Genomic DNA, 15709 nt, shown 5'->3' with positions numbered 1-15709 from the left:
CATCTATCACACGTGCTTGTCAGTAACGGTCAGCGACGTCAGCAACCTGAATCGCTCGTTTTCTTGAGTTGGCAATGTCTCAATCGAAATTGTTGAAATTTTTGAAAAGGTCACCGGAAGCACATAAAAATTTCAATACAGACGAAGATTTTCCTTCCAAAAGGAAAAAGATTAAAGATAGCAAAAAGAAATATGAAACCAAGCGCGTAAGAAAATTTCAGTCGGCTTGGATGAGAGAATTCGACTGGGTTTGTTATGAGCTAAAAACAAACAAAATGCACTGCTACACTTGTCGGAAGTTTCCAGAATTAGCAGATAAAAGCAGCCCGATGTATATTGGATGTGGGGATGGAGTTCAAGGATTTAGACGAGAAACTTTAACTGCCCATTCAAAAAGTCGTCGCCATGTTGTTTGCCATACGAGACTGCTGAAGACCAGAAACGGGAAGACAGCCCATTGCAAAAGATGTTTACGCGAATAAGCCAGGAATTCACAAGCAAGGCTAGAAAAACTGTTGAATACTGTCCACCATGTCTCTAAGGAAAATCTTGCCTTTCAAAAATATGCCAGTATTTGTGACCTTCAGGAGAAAAATCAGGTTGACCTAAGACCTAATTACAGAAATCCTAAAGCCTGTAAAACATTCGTTTCTGCAATGGCAGATACTGAATGGACCATAATTAGAAAAGAGCTGCAAGAACATGATTACATGCTAAGATGATTACATGCGTACATGATTACATGCTAAGATGGCGAATTAATTCCAAGATATCACTGAATTCGTCAACATCTTCGAACTCTGGGCTATTATTCCTCTCTATTTTACTCTTAAGCGGTGATATTCAGCCTAATCCTGGACCAAACTGGAGATATCCATGTGGGGCTTGTACTAATCCAGTAAAAGTCAACCAGAAAGGAGTGCAATGCGATGTGTGTGACCATTGGTATCATACTAAATGCTGTTCGATGGGCGATGAAACTTACAACACCGTAGCAAATACATCATATGTTTGGCTCTGCGTTAACTGTGACCAGCCGAGTTACTCTGAGCCTGAATTATCGCTTGACTTGTCCTTACATAATTCTTTCTCCACTCTGTGCTCAGAGTCTCTTTCTTCAAGCCAATCTGAACCACCAGCATCATCCTCGACACCACAGTCAAACCTACCAAAAAGTCATCGACGTCTCAATGGAAACAAACTTCGAGTTTTATCAATTAATGCTTGTAGTCTTCGAAGTACCTCAAAACGTCTTGAATTCCAGAATATTATTGATCAATATAAACCATCAATCATTAATGTCAATGAAACACACCTTGACGATTCTATCTACTCAAATGAAATTGTTGATAAGGGGTATACGATCTTCAGAAAAGACAGGAACATGCATGGTGGAGGAGTACTATCAGCTTTTTCATCCGATCTAATAGTCTCCCAAGAGCATGAATTATCTGGCAATTATGAAGGGATCTGGTCCAAATTGGAAATTTCTGGTATGAAGCCCCTCTATATTGGCTCAGTTTATCGACCACCAGATTCAGATATCAACTCATTGGAGGCATTAGATTATGCTGTGTGTCATCTATCTGAAAAATCTCGTCCAACCTTACCCAATGTTTTGTTGACAGGTGATTTCAACTTGCCTGGTATTTCGTGGTCTGATGATAATTATCTCATACAATCCAGCTCATCATATGGTCCTAAGGTAAACAACAAGTTGCTGGACATTATCAACGATCACTCTTTGACTCAACATGTTAAGAAGCCAACAAGGGGTGACAATATCCTTGATTTAGTCTTTTCCACTAATCCCGATATGATGTCCAATGTCAAAGTTGAATGTGGAATGAGTGACCATGACATTGTTGTCTTTGACGTAAAATTGAAGCTAGCACTCAATAAAAAGAAACCAAGAAGAGTCTTCATGTTTAAAAAAGGGAACATGTCAGCAGTCAGAAATGACTTGAAGAAACACCTTGATGAATATCTTGTGTCTAAAGCCACTTCTAAAACGGTAACTGAAAATTACCAATATTTTAAGGACATAGTTAACAACACTATCAAAAAGCATATTCCACAAAAGACTCTTGGTAGTAGATGGAATCTGCCCAGGTTAACCAGTACTATTAGACGAATGATCAGGAAGAAAAAGAGGCTATACAATAAAGCTAAGAGATCTGGGAATACTTCTGATTGCAAAAAATTTTAAAGATCTAAGGAAACTTACCAAGAAAAAACTTGCTGATGTACATGATGATTATGTTTCTGAGCTTCTGTCATTTACTGAGGAACCTTCAAGTAAACCAAAAGCTACAAAACGTTTTTGGTCTTATCTAAGATCAAAAAATCACATGATATTGGAGTCGCACCACTTAAAGATAATGGATCTGATGCGACTGACAGTCTTGGGAAGGCTAACCCACTAAGTAATCAATTTAAGTCTGTCTTTACACAGGAACAAATTGATAATATACCATCACTTGGCCCTAGCCCTTATCCAGACACTCCATCTTCTGTGTTTGATGTATCAGGCATAATCAAACTACTGGCCAATATCAATCCTAAGAAAGCTAATGGTCCTGACCTTATTCCGTGCCGGGTTTTCAAAGAAGCGGCTGCTGAAATTGCACCTTTTCTCCAATTTCTCTACACCCGATCTGTAGCTACTGGTCAACTGCCCGCTGACTGGCTGAAAGCAAATATCACTCCTGTTTTCAAAAAAGGTGATAAACATCAACCTGCCAACTACCGACCAATTTCATTGACAGCTGTGCCATGTAAAATACTAGAGCATATAATCTTTCATGATATTATGGCCCACCTAGACTCAATGAACATCCTCATAAAATCTCAACATGGCTTTCGTAGGAAACTCTCCTGTGAAACCCAGCTAGTCACAACAATAGAAGAAATTGGAAGAGCCCTTGACAATGGAAATCAATCAGATCTAATCATTATGGACTTCTCCAAGGCATTTGATACTGTCCCACATCAGAGATTAATTAGTAAATTTGACTATTATGGAATAAGGGGTAATCTCAAAAGCTGGATTACTACTTGGCTAACATGTAAAGAACAATCTGTTGTAGTAGATGGAGTATCTTCTCCTGCAGTCCATGTGTCATCTGGTGTTCCCAGGGGACAGTCCTAGGTCCCCTAATGTTTCTTCTCTATATAAATGATATTGGAGATAGCTGCAATTCTGCTATACGATTATTTGCTGATGATACCATCCTCTATAGTATCATTGAGTCGACTCTGGACGCTGGTCATCTCAACTTGATCTTTCTACAATCGAACAATGGGCAAAAAAATGGCTCATGCAATTTAACCCCAACAAATGTTTTGTTATGAGAGTTACCAGGAAATCTCATCCAATAATTTTCGATTACAAGCTAATGGGTCATACTTTGGAGACTGCGTCACACTATCCGTACCTTGGGGTGGAATTGTCAAGTTCACTAGACTGGAGTCATCATATTGATATGAAGACTAAAAAGGCAAACAGAACTTTGGGTTTCTTAAAAAGGAATCTTGGAAAATGTCCTGAGTCTATCAAAGAACTGTCATATAAATCCTTAGTTCGACCGCATCTCGAGTATGCAAGCACAGTCTGGGACCCCTGGAAGGACAAACACATAAATCAAATTGAAGCTGTTCAAAGAAGATCTGCACGTTTTGTAAAAAATTGTTGGGAGCGTAAACCAGGGACTGTGTCAAATCTTCTAAATGATTTGGACTGGCCTCCGTGACAGAAAAGAAGAAGGTCTGCACGTTTAACCATGTTCTACAAGATTCTCCATGGCGAAGTCCAGATGGAACTCCCAAATTATATCAAGAAGAAAAACCGTCAATTAAGATCATATCATAAGGATAAATACATAGAAATAAAACCGAACACCGAAACATATAAAAATTCATTTTATTGTAGAACAATCAAAGACTGGAACTCCTTACCAAATAGCGTTTTAGTAATTGATAAATTAATTAATTTTAAAGATGCAATTAGGGGAATTTAACCTTTAACATATGTATATATATATATCATTTAATTTTACATTTTTTATCTCATTTGTTAATTATTATTGTTATTTTATGTCTTGCGTGATGGCCCCCCTTTGCAAGACTAAAAAATGTACATGTAGAAGACGCAAGGTTCTTTTCAGTCTTGACAGATGGGAGCACAGATTCAGGGATCATCGAGAAAGAATCTGTTTTTGTGAGATACATCGGACCAGAGGGAGTACCCAAGACTCAGTTTGCCGACTTCGTTGATGTCTCAAGTGCCGATGCAAAAAGTTAGTGCTTAGAAGTGTCTCAAAGCTAACCAGGAAATGCATTGCATTTCATGATTCGAAGTTTTGCCTTCCACATTTCAAAGCAACATTTAATCCAATGGGGATAAAAAAATTATTTTTTCTTTGTAACGCAATAGCAGCTAAAGATACTTCTCTCTTCCCAAGACCCTAATAATTATTGAACTGTTTTTAGGTGTGCTAGCAGCAATCGACAAGGGCCTAGAAAGAGTTGGAGTCAATGTTGAACATCAGAAGGAAAAGATGGTCGGCTGCAACTTTGATGGTGCAGCAGTTATGTTGAGAAAACAATCTGGTCTGGCAAAAAACTGAAGGAAAGGGTGGGCAATTACCTTGTGTCGATTCAGTGTTGCTCATGGCCTCGAACTTGCTGTTTTAGATGGTGTCAAAGAAGTGCCATATTTAAATACATTTGAGGAAACAGTTGAGGGAATCTTCAAATACTATTATTACTCTCCCAAAAGACGAAGAGAGTTAGCCTCAGTGTCAGAAATTCCAGATGAAGCAAAGGCACACTATGGTGGTCTTAATTAGGCAGTTAGGTGGCTGGCAAGTCGAAACAGGGACCTTGTTGCTCTACAGACACACTTTGCTGTAACTGTTACAGATCTAGAAAATGCCTCAACTGGCAACAGAGAAGATGCTGCTAAAGCAAGAGGATTTCTTAATGCCCTGAAATAAGAGCAGTTTGTTAAGTATTTACATTTCATGATTGATGTTACATCAGTTCTGTTCCAGAAGGGTGATATCAACATCGATGAGGTCATTTGTGGAATTGAAAAATCCATTAAGGAGTTAAAGGAATTGGACAAAGGTGAAGTATGCTACCAGGGATTCCGTATTAGATACAATGAGCAGAGTGGCAAGCTGGTGTGTGGCAAAGATAACAAACAAGAGTTAACTTTGACAAACAAAGGCACCAACCCTATGGCATTGTTTCAGAGGCTCCTAAAAGGCATATCCTTGTATCTTGAGAAAAGGTTTGAGTCACTCAAAACGAAACCAGTAAGCCGTTTTAAAGTGTTTGACCACAGGTTTTGGCCAATGACTAGAGAAGACCTCATCCACCCTAGGGATGAAGATGTGAAGGCACTCATCCAGCACTTTGCTCCACTTCTTTCAGATGAAGAGAAGCAATGCATTTCTGGTGAGTGGCTTCAATTTAAGTTGTTGTTATCTAACCAGAGAGCTGTAAAACCTCTCCAGCTCTATACCTCACTTCTTATCAGCAAGCCAGATACTATAAAGAATATTCTGGTCCTTGTGGAGATTATGACAGTGCTTTCTCCATGCACAGCCTCATGTGAAAGGTCATTTTCTGCAATGAACAAAATTAAGACCAATCTCAAGACAAACATGCAGCAAGGAACTCTTCAGGACGACTGTTAGTTCATCAACTAAAGGTATCAACGCTTTTGACCCAAAGCCAGCCATAAGCAACTGGTTTCTTGGTAGCAAAAGGAAACGGCACTTTGTCCCAGTATCCCCTGGAAAGCTCTCAGTCATTGCAAAGGGAACAAATCCTACTGCTGGTGGCACAAGACCAGAACCTGAAAAAGTAGAAGAAATTCTACCACCACTTCCCCAAATTTCTGAAGATGAGTCAGATGTAGAGTGAGCACATTGACATACACCGACAGATGTATCAAAAGAATATACCTTTATTCAATTTGTTGCGTTGAATATTTTTATTGACTATTTAGCTTTTCACTTAACTCTTTACCGTCCGGCAAAAAACCTTATAATTTGGCCATACAAAACTTAAGCTCACTCTGTTTGTCTTTATATGAATTATCCCTTACAATATTTGCAGTTTTGAGACACCGTGGGCTCAGACTTTGGGGTCACGTGACCTATATCCCCCGCTCGTGTTTGGATGCGTTTAAAGCGATTCGTTTTCTCGCGGTTATAAGTGTTTTTCGAGCCATTTTCCCTCTACAGAAGCCCTCGGGACAGCATGATTAAGCTGGAATGTGGGTAGAGGCAAGCCTCTGAAAGAAAGCAGTGGTGAGACGTGGTTTCATGTAGACTGGACCGCCAAAATGCTTTCATGCAAGCTTGGCGAGTTCACGAGGGAAGTGGTGTCTCTGGCCCGTTTGTGGATGGCTACTAGGACCTACCAAGGCTTTTTGGGCCAGTTTTGAGTGGCAAAAGTCTCGATCGATGTGATATTTTGCTGGTAGGACTGGGTAGCCAAACACGATTCTAATAACTTGCTAAAATGGAAATGTGAGGTGTTGCCTTCTCGAGTTGTGGTGGAATTTCCCAGAATTCTTTTCGGTCATAAACGAGGCAAAGGTTGTGTTTGTGACACTAGCTTTCGTCGAAAGGAGGAACAAGGGCTAGCGGATAAAGTGAGAAGGCATCTTCCAGCCAAACAGCGAGATCTGGCCCTGAGGTGCGTCTTGAATGCAAACTTTTGATTTCTTGAGCAAGTTTTGATCTTGAAAGATCGACACTTTTTCAGTGTTGCTCTTGAAGCAGAATGCTGGATTTTTTGGGAGTTGTTGTTATATGAACGGTTATCTGCAATAGAAATCGGGAATCATTGTGGGTGTTTTAGGCTGCTATAAGTGTCACATCAAACAGCCTTGCAATGTACACACTTACAAAATGTTGTCTCTTAATTTCAACAAGAAAAAAATAACAACAGTTATGGGTTTTATTTGACCCCATGTATGCTTAGATTGATAGAAAAGGGTGAACTGGGGCATGGTTAAAATAAAAAAAGGATTTTTGAAACCCTAAATTACTGTTGCCGATTATTTTGGGACAAGTAGTTTTGTGGTTCGGCCAAGTAAAATACACACTGCACTTGTCCGAAGGGACAAGTGAATTGAAAAGAAAGTTTCCTCCCCTGCAATATAAACTTAGTATTTTATCACCTGTCAGTCTCATCACTTGGATCATAATGCCCATCCTCTGCAAGGGTTGACAACTGGGCTTTAAAAAATTTTTCATAGGTTCAAGCAATTCTCGCCACCATTTTTCAATCTTATTTTGTGTTGAGGGACCATACAGGATACTTTCTGTTGCATGTTCCAAATCTCCTTGCTTGCCTCTAAGATAGCTGTGAATGGTTGCCATTTCACCAATTTCAGTTCCTTTGTCTATTGTTATTCTGTCTGGTAAAACTATGAAACAAGGAAAAAAGTCCATGATACCAAATAGCTTTATGATCAATTTTAGTAAAATACCAATCATTTAGTACCAAAGCGTCAACATGGTTTATTCATTGTACTGTACGAACAAACACAGGCAACCTGAGCCTGGACACGCTACACATTTCTTCTAAGGTTTTTTGGACATGCCATGTTACTATATCTTGGGGGGAGTTAGGCACAATTTTAGTGAACACTATTGCTTACTTAGACCAGCAAATTTCATTACATCTGCAGTATTAAGCCTTTTCAAAATGTAACTGCATTATTTTGACAAATTCTAAAATTAATTTAGGCTACATGTACACTATACAGGGTTAATTTGAAAACAATTGACATCATTTTGTCATTAATCTGCATGCATGTGAATGAAGCCTATCTAATATGGACAGGAAGGTTTTCTTCGGTTTCACACTCAAATTTACCTGGAATTCGGTGCTGATATGCAGCCGTAGATTGAAAATGTTTAAGTTTACCTTTACTCTGAAACAGGAAATCAAAATAGAATCTTCCAGTTATTCTTGGATCATTATTTGACGTCCAAATCCGAAGAAAATCGATTTTCCCACTGAAAGTATCTTGGCCACCATATATGTTAAGTGGGAACATTGCCTTTTGAAAGCCGCAAAGTTTTTCGTGGCCATGAAGTGACATTGTAGAATCAGATCCCTATATCAAAAAAGGATTAGCATTTTAGTTGCAATTTTTTTTATACAATAGAGTACATTTAGTTCCATTGTTGAATAGGTGACACCTAAATTAGAATTTAAACCTTATAGTTTTTTAGGTGACATCGTCTAACATTATCAAATTCGGAGAAATAACAAAAATGTTAGAAGAATACGACATGTTGCCAGAAAAAAAACCATCGTAACTCAGCTTAATTTCTAGAACACCTATTTGTGAAACAATATTATCAATAAGCATGAGATTGATTGACAATGAATTCCTGTAAAATTTTGGATAACAACAAATAATTTTGTGGTAAATTATTTAGCAAAACATTTATTTAGCAAAGATTTGAAATTTTTTAGTTGTTTTATTTTTGCTAAATGATGATTGGCTCGTTCAAACTTAGTAATTACTGAGTATACAGTATAACTGTACTGTATTTGTTAAATTTGTCTAGCTATTCAACAGTGAGGCTAAATTCTCTCAAGCAAGTTCTCATATTTAAAAATGTACACGGCCATTTTTATTCTCTGCGCTGTGTGCATATCGTGCATTCGTCTTGGAATAAATTGAATAGCACTTACATTTGAGGTAAATACTTTATTTCTCTTGAGACGTTTTGGTTTCCCAACACCACCCCTGGCTTCAAGTCCTTCTGGGTTGACATCTGCCATAGTATCATACACTAAATTCCGAGGCACCTTAAGACCATGTACTTCCCGTATTTTTTTATGCATTGCACGATAGCCAAGTAGTTTTCCTGGCTCCACCTCAACTTTTACTGCTTTCTTGACTTCTTACACATCAATTTCATAGTCAACATATTTGATTCCAAAGAATTCAACATGGCGCGAGAGCGTTCGTTTGCTCCATGCTTAGTTAAGAGACCGAACATTCATCACATCTAAGATCTCATCCTGGCGATAGCTGCAGCGAACAAAGTCTTCCAGATCCTCTTTTAATCCCACGTCTTCCATCCAATCGGCACTTCTAACATGCGACGCCATTTTGTTTACACAGGAAGCCCAAACTCAAGACTGCCTGTGTCTTTGAGCCCCAAAGGATTCTGGTCTATGGCGTCAATGGGCCATCGGCATTCTTTTTTCTTAATTTCTATTTATTTTACTATGGCGTTAATGGACCATACAGATTATGTTTTTATTGATCTATTTTCTTTTCCTTGATTCAAAAAATAAAGATAAAAAAGAAAAAAATTATATAAAAGAATGATTTAAAAACAAAATAATTGACAGAAAATTGCAAAAAAAACACTATGCGTCAATGGGCCACCATACACCTCAGAAAATTCAGCTTCAGGAAGTCATGTAATAACTGTCAATGAAACAAATTGCCGAGAAAAATGGTCCTCTGCAACAGTGTACGTGGACTCAAACACGTCAATTTTGGTGCAAACAGCCAACGCTTCTTTGTCACGGATCAATTAACCTCATTTTGCTATAACTATGCACATTCTGTTTGATAGTGGGCCGACTACGCCGTCTCCCGCCAAACTCAAATTGAATGAGATAATAGCCCTTATCGCATTTGTGTCTGCAATGCAAAGGGTCCGCGGAGTTACAGTTTCAGGACGAGGCTATCGGGTCAACGTTTCTCGAGAAACACCAGAAACACTCCATGTCTGACCATATAACTCTGGAATCTGCGTTTTTTTCTGCTGAGGAAAAGGTTGAAATCCTTAGTGGTAATTGTCCTGGCATCACGAAAGAAAGATTAAAAGAATGGCTGTCATTTCGGAAAGGAACGGCAAAATTTTGTCACGTTTGTTGATGACTACGGTTGTTGTTCCTTTGCCGGCCTTTTTGAGGTTTCAATCAGAGTCACGTTTCAAGGCCCTCAGCGCCTTGCGTTCGGCTGGAAGCAAATTATCTCTTGGCTTTGTAATTTCTATTACTGAAAGGTCACTTTTAACCCCTTTCTAAATAGCTTTCAAGGGCTACTGATTTTTGTATTGGTGGTATCTATGTAGATTTGACGTGGCAGGGATGGGTTTTTTTGTCCTCCCCTCGGAATATGTAAATCAGACGCATTCTCCTTGCGAACTGATCAAAGTCACACAGTAGTTGTTGTCTGATCTGTTTTTGTTTTGTAGCGGGTATTGGAATGAGTTTAAGCCCTTTTGCCAGTAAATTAATCTGGTCGTTTATAAGTTCTTTATTTGAGAGGTTTTTTATGTGCGTTTTGTTCGCCTCTAGTTTGATAGTTGAACGTGTTTGGCAAGACCGCGGTTTCGATCCTAATCTTGTGGATCTCGTCAGTTGCCGACTCACTGAATAGACTGTTGCACCCGTACGCAATACAATGTTTAACCATGACGAGAACACGCTGTATCCTTAAGAAAATGAATAAAAATTCCTTCAAACGTAGCCGTTTGCTTCGATTTTACTTGAAAGTTTTACCTGTGTGACCCGATAGCCTCGTTTCGAAACTTCAAAGTCCGCTGAGCTCTCATAGTGTGGGCGTAAATGCGATAAGGGCTATTGGTTACATCAACTAAGTTGAAATTGTAAATTGGCCACTGTAACGAATAAAAAAAAGCTTTTTTATTCGTTCCGGTGGCCAATTTACAATTCCAACTTAGTTGATATAACCAATTATCTTGTTACCATGCATCAGGATCGTGCATCATATGTATCTTGTTACCCCCACCGACGGAGCACCACAGTTTCTTTAGAAACTCAGCCTTTATTCAAATTGATGAAGTTTTGTGCAGTACGGCGAAGTCGAACTCGATGAAAACAAATGAAACTCTGCTCCAAGTTTTTTTGTTGTTGTATGTTTGTTTAGAAAAAAAATGGTCTCTTGGAAAGAATTGAGAGAGCTTATAATGCTCTATTATACATGAATGTCCTCGATGACGCCTAATTTCTCTTACTATGCGACCTTTACAACCCACAAAACCTGGACTTGCCATGTGAGTTGTACCCACATTTCGACCTCGAAAACCTGACCGAAAATGAATGTTTGTCCGAATTTCGGTTCAAGAAAGCTGACATCCCAAGACTTTCTCGGGCTTTACGGATTCCTGCTGTTATAAGTTGTCACCAAGGGACAATTTGTGACGGAACCGAAGGATTGTGTATGCTTTTGAAGCGGTTGTGTTACCCTTGCCGATACAGTGACATGGTCCACTTGTTCGCTAAGCCCGTTCCTGTATTGTGCATGATAACAAATCAAGTTTTGGATTATATTTATCAAGTTCACAGCCATCGCATTCTGCAGTGGAATCATCAGCTGCTAAGCCAAGCCGATCTTGAAAGATTTGCCGAAGTTGTTCACCGAGAAGGAAGCCCACTTGATAACTGTTTTGCTTTTGTTGATGGGACAGTTTGCCATGTTTGTAGGCCCGGCACTGTTAACCAGAGGTTGCTTTACAATGGACACAAACGTGTCCATGGAATCAAGTTTCAGTCTGTTGTTAGCCCGAATGGAATGACTGCAAATATGTATGGCCCTGTTGGTAAGTTGCCTTTTCTTTAGAAAATTGAATCTGGGGTCATGGTGAGGAGGCAACTGCCAAAGTGTTTTGTTTTTCCCTTTCATCTTGGAAAATTGCATGGAATAAGACTTCCTGGAAACATACAGCTGCTTTTTCATGAGAAATTAAAAATACCTCTTACAAAAACACTTCACTCTCATAGGCAAGCTGACTATTTCCAGAGGAAAGCATGTTTCTTTCAATATTTTCAATATTTCATAATAAATGAATAAACAAATGAATATTTTGATTTTCCTCTGAGTTGTCATAGTTACAAGAAAAATGAACTATTCCTTTGAGACCCTTAATGCTTCAATATTCTTTTAACAAAATGTTATAAGACTTTGGTTTCACTTATCTGACTGAACTTTAACAGTGCCTTCATGAATTTTGTTGCAGAGGGCAGAGAGGATGACCTCAATCAGTATGCCTTCAGCCTGGCTGGACAACCACTTTGTATTTACGGGGATCCCGCCTATCCTATTCGTGTACACCTTCAATGTCCATTTAGAAATGGAGCTTTAACCTCACAGATGGAAGCTTACCATACTGCTATGAGCACAGTGAGAACAAGTGTGGAGTGGCTGTTTGGAGACATAATAAGTTACTTCAAGTTTCTAGACTTTAAAAAGAACTTAAAGTTGGGACTGAGTAGTGTGGGGAAAATGTATATTGTTAATGCTATTCTTAGAAATGGGCTAACATGTCTATGTAGAAACACAACCTCAGATTTTTCCTGTGTGATCCTCCTAACCTTGAAACTTATTTGCATAAGACCCTGGATACCTCCAGTTCAGGCTAACTGTTTTGGAGAATAATTTGGATATATCAACAAAGTTGAAATGGTAAATTGGCCACCGTAATAATTACAAAAGCTGACGTTTCGAGCGTTAGCCCTTCGTCGGAGCGAATAGAGGAATTGTGGGTTGTGTGTGCTTTTAAAGGCAGAAAATGGAGCTACGTTATTGGTGGGTGCATGGCAACGAGAAAAACATGAATAAATTAGTGGAATGAAAAGCGTTCATTGATCCCTGTGGGATTTAGACTCTACCTCCTCTACCAGAGAGGAGCTCACTCAATTCATAACTGCAGTCAATTCTTTTCACCCGGCTCTGAAATATACTTCGGAAATTTCTGACAATTCTTTATCCTTTTTAGACGTCAAAGTTTCAATTGAAGGTAACGGTTTATGCACTAGTGTGTATTACAAACCTACAGACTCGCATAATTACTTGTTATATTCGTCTTCGCATCCATCTCACGTTAAGAGTTCCATTCCTTTTTCTCAGTTTCTAAGACTTCGTCGTTTATGTAGTAATGACTCTGATTTTCACCAAAAATCAGAGTCAATGTGCCAGTTCTTCGATAAACGTGGTTACCCTGTTTCCGTCGTTCAAGCGGGTTACCACCGCGCTCAACTTATTGATCGACATTCAGCACTACAAAGGTCGCATAAGGAAGATTCCGACCGCATTCCATTCACTCTCACGTTTCACCCTCACAACCACTCAGTTAAATCCATCATTCTTAAAAACTTTAAATTACTTCAAAACGATCCAGAGACAAGCACTATCTTTTCGCAGCCTCCGCTCATTTCATTCAAACGCGACAAAAACTTAGGCAATTTTTTGGTCAGAAGTTCTTTTCAGACTAATGAGCAACCAGGCACTTGAATGTTCATAAATAATTGAGTGTTCCTCAATTATTTATGAACGGCTATTTAACAATTATTCCACGACTGCGCGTTGGATATGAGATGATAGGTAGCCAACGAGGTGCGTAGCGCCGAGTTAGCTTTAATCATCTCATATCCAACAAGTGCGAGTGGAATAATTGTTTTATTAAAACGTTAAATTAAATGATTAAATTTTATTAAATTTTAAGCTCCCTTTTAATTTTAAGCTGACACGTACGCTTACCATATTTGTGGATTATGGTATATTGGCTGATATACCATAATGGCTAAGCCAATAAAAAGTCTTGAATTGCATTATCCAATAATCCAGTTCTGAATAATTATAATTATTAAAAACTGGATCATTGGATAATGCAATTCAAGACTTTTTATTGGCTTAGCCATTATGGTATATGAGCCAATATACCATAATCTAATATCTGTCCATTGTAACATCCGGTTTCTTCTTACAGAATATAGTCGAGAAGATTTGTCTAATATCTTGGGGGCGTTTTTTTTAATAAAACAATTATTCTACTCGCACTTGTTGGATATGAGATGATTATAGCCAACGAGGCGCCTCGCGCCTCGTTGGCTATCTACCATCTCATATCCAACGCGCGCTCGTGGAATAATTGTTAAATAACTAGTTTTTATTATTTCGTTTTGACGCAACTTTGTTTAGGTTTGTGATTGATGAAATAATTTGTTGTTGTTCTTGTCATTATGTACTACTTTTTCGGTCACTAAACTGTGGTACGGTTCTCATTGGCAATTCACCCTGGTTCCACTTTATCTGTCCATAAGAAGCCTAGCTTTTGGTACATGACTTTCAGATTTTGAAAGCATTTTCGTAAATGATTTCACTGAGTTGAGTCTACTAGTAAATAAATTCATTGTATGAAATTGAATAATTTATTTTTGTACATGTTAAAGCTTAAGATTCCTTGTGGGAGAGGTGCTCCTTCTGTTGTCTCATTATGTGATGCATAAAACTAAATTCACACTCTTTGAGCCCGAGTGAAACCTTAATTGTGCTTGAAATATTTTATAGGAGAAGATGCTCATTTACCATCCGAGTCTGCAAAGATTGGGACTGAAGAAGACTGTTTGAGCATCATTGAAGATGTGCATTCTTCACCAGCCAAGGCTGATGAACGGAAGAAGCCTGCAAAAAGAATCAGTAATGATGATGTTCTGAAAAAGCAGTATGAATGCCTGTGTACTCAGATGGAAACTTTGATTCTTAAAAAACAGAAATTGAAAATTAACCTTTTGGAGCAACAGGTGAATGCCAACAAAACCTTCGGAACTGCAGGCGGTGCAAGGCCATTTTGAAATTCTCAGGTAACTTATGGTCTTTGGTCTTCCATGGCAAACCAACACTATAGCGGCCATCCTCAAAGGTCAGGGATTCAGCAACTGTACTTTTGGCTAGCTTCTCTTCTGGTTTGACAATCTGAATTTCTTTGGGCTCTTCAAAGTCCCAGAATCGACGAACAAGATTGTTCAGTCCGTGTGAGTCCTGATTAACAACAAATGTGAAATTGGTTTGAACTGTGTCTGTTTGTAGCCCGGGCCTTCCAATGCAAGTCCATCCCAGTGGCGTTAGTCTAGCAATGGGCTCTCCTGGCTTTCCTGTAACATCTTCCAATGAACACAACAATTCAGCCTGATCCACTCCAATGAGCAGATCAACGATGGGCCTGGGTCCTACTCGTGGGAACTTAATACTCTTCAAGTGTTTCCACTTATATTTGTACAAGTTCCAATTCACAACTTGTATGTTGCCAGTGACTCGTTCAGCCGTGTAAGCAGAGGTACTCTTGTGTACCATGCCATCCAAACTATGGATAGTGAACTCGACTATGGAAGAGTTTAGCTTCTCTTGGTTGTCATTTAACACCTTCACAGTCAGTTGATGTGGTCTCCCCTCCAGTCCAAGTTCTGCAGCCACATCACTGTTTAAATAAGCCTTACTACTACCTTCATCCAGGAGGGCATTTACTTGTACTCGCTTTCTTCCATTGGTCAGATACACGGGGACTGTCTGCAGGGCCACAAATTCAGTAGGGACAGTGAGTTTTATCGTCATGGTCGTCATATGGGTCCTCTCACTAGACTTCCCTTCTTCACCTGTTCTACCCGTGGATCCACTGGACAGTTCTGATTTATGCAGTAAATGGTTTGAACCCGGGGGTAACATGTGAAGGTGTAGTCTCATCGTCCGGGTGAGTGTAGTCCTGAGAAGGACTGTTGTCGGACCGACTTACGTCACTTGAGTCTTACAGCCAATAACATCACGGCAAAACCAACCGATCATTTCAGACGAACTGGAATAAGAACATTCTACTGACAACAATCATTCACTTGACTCTGATGATGACTT

General features: G+C 39.1%; 1 protein-coding gene and 3 pseudogenes across 3 annotated transcripts in view; 3 read left to right on the top strand and 1 right to left on the bottom strand.

Annotated features, from left to right (window-relative positions):
* The window catches only part of LOC111334314 (uncharacterized), a 12504-nt pseudogene extending 1897 nt beyond the window's left edge, over window positions 1–10607 (bottom strand). The window contains exons 1-3 of the transcript XR_015992009.1: window positions 8734–10607; window positions 7954–8146; window positions 7202–7450 (exon numbers count right to left, since the gene is read on the bottom strand). The product of XR_015992009.1 is annotated as an uncharacterized LOC111334314 (transcript). The remainder of the gene's footprint in view (window positions 1–7201; window positions 7451–7953; window positions 8147–8733) is intronic.
* The window catches only part of LOC148723568 (uncharacterized), a 401859-nt gene that overhangs the window by 183326 nt on the left and 202824 nt on the right, over window positions 1–15709 (top strand). The window lies entirely within an intron of this gene.
* Window positions 3133–4158, top strand: LOC148723580 (uncharacterized; annotated as a pseudogene).
* On the top strand, window positions 10910–12447 carry LOC148723579 (uncharacterized; annotated as a pseudogene). Its single transcript, XR_015992066.1, has 2 exons — window positions 10910–11627; window positions 12045–12447. The product of XR_015992066.1 is annotated as an uncharacterized LOC148723579 (transcript).

The sequence above is a fragment of the Stylophora pistillata genome, chromosome 9 (assembly GCF_964205215.1).
Source record: "Stylophora pistillata chromosome 9, jaStyPist1.2, whole genome shotgun sequence".
Taxonomy (NCBI): Eukaryota; Metazoa; Cnidaria; class Anthozoa; order Scleractinia; family Pocilloporidae; genus Stylophora; species Stylophora pistillata.
Note: the sequence above shows the minus strand (reverse complement) of the source record. Positions and strands in the feature narration are given on the sequence as shown.